Genomic DNA, 888 nt, shown 5'->3' on the forward strand with positions numbered 1-888 from the left:
ACAGTTAAAACTGGCCCCACCTGCCCTCCTGTCAATAAGTAACACTGAAGGGCTCCTTTAAACCTCTCATCCGTTATTGGAACACGGTGGGCCTGAGGAACCTAAGAGCCCACGTGGAACAGCTAATAAGTGTATATTTAGCGGAAAAAAACAATTGTACCTTCTGCTCCGGTCGAAATAGCGCACAGCAAAAGTATTGGCTGCTCTAGGTAAGGCTCGAACTCACAACCTCAGCATTTCTCCGAGCACTGTACTGTTATATAAGTACTGCGCGCTAACCGATTGCGCCACTAGAGCTGCGCTTGCTTTAGGTTAGTTATCTGTGCTCATTTACTTGCACATTTCAGGTTGTCTAATCGTGCAGGGGTGCAATGTTGTTTTATTGAGGCGCATTGGCTGGGTTTATATGAAAGAGTGAAGCAGGAGTTACTCTCATGTGTTAGCGAGCTGGTGAATTTACCAAAGGCTGCACCAGATCCTGGTGCCATAAGCACTGAACAGTTTTACCCAGCTCCTGAAATACAGTCTGCAAAAGAGAACCGATGAAAATTCATCACATGCAAAACAAAAAAACGTTTTAAAGTTTTGCCCATGATTCGTGCCCGTGTAGCGGTTATCACTTCCGTCTAAAGTACAACAGGTCCCTGGTTCAATCATGTTTTGCAGGAAGAGATTAATAAAATACATTTACAGCCACGCGGTATTCTCCTTTTCTCTATACACTTCTGTAAACACTCAAACGCTACAGAGATACCGACTGTGTGAGAGATCATTACAGGATCCTGCAGCGCTGCCTCTGTTAATAGCGACAGTTCGGAGCCGCATTTCTGAGGCGGCAACAAACCCATGAGTTGGTTTGCTGTTCCCCAGCTCCCGGAGTGAGTGGGG

The 888-nt window shown here is 45.9% G+C and overlaps 1 non-coding gene across 1 annotated transcript; it reads right to left on the bottom strand.

Moving 5' to 3' along the window:
• Positions 1–201: 201 nt before the first annotated feature.
• Positions 202–297, bottom strand: trnai-uau (transfer RNA isoleucine (anticodon UAU)). The gene is made up of 2 exons: positions 260–297; positions 202–237 (listed from the first exon to the last, which is right to left on the bottom strand). It is a non-coding gene; the product is annotated as a tRNA-Ile (tRNA).
• Between the last annotated feature and the right edge of the window lie 591 nt (positions 298–888).

Source organism: Somniosus microcephalus, unplaced genomic scaffold (genome assembly GCF_052327205.1).
Source record: "Somniosus microcephalus isolate GS21.2 unplaced genomic scaffold, FLI_Smic_1.0 unresolved_chr1, whole genome shotgun sequence".
NCBI classification, from domain to species: Eukaryota; Metazoa; Chordata; class Chondrichthyes; order Squaliformes; family Somniosidae; genus Somniosus; species Somniosus microcephalus.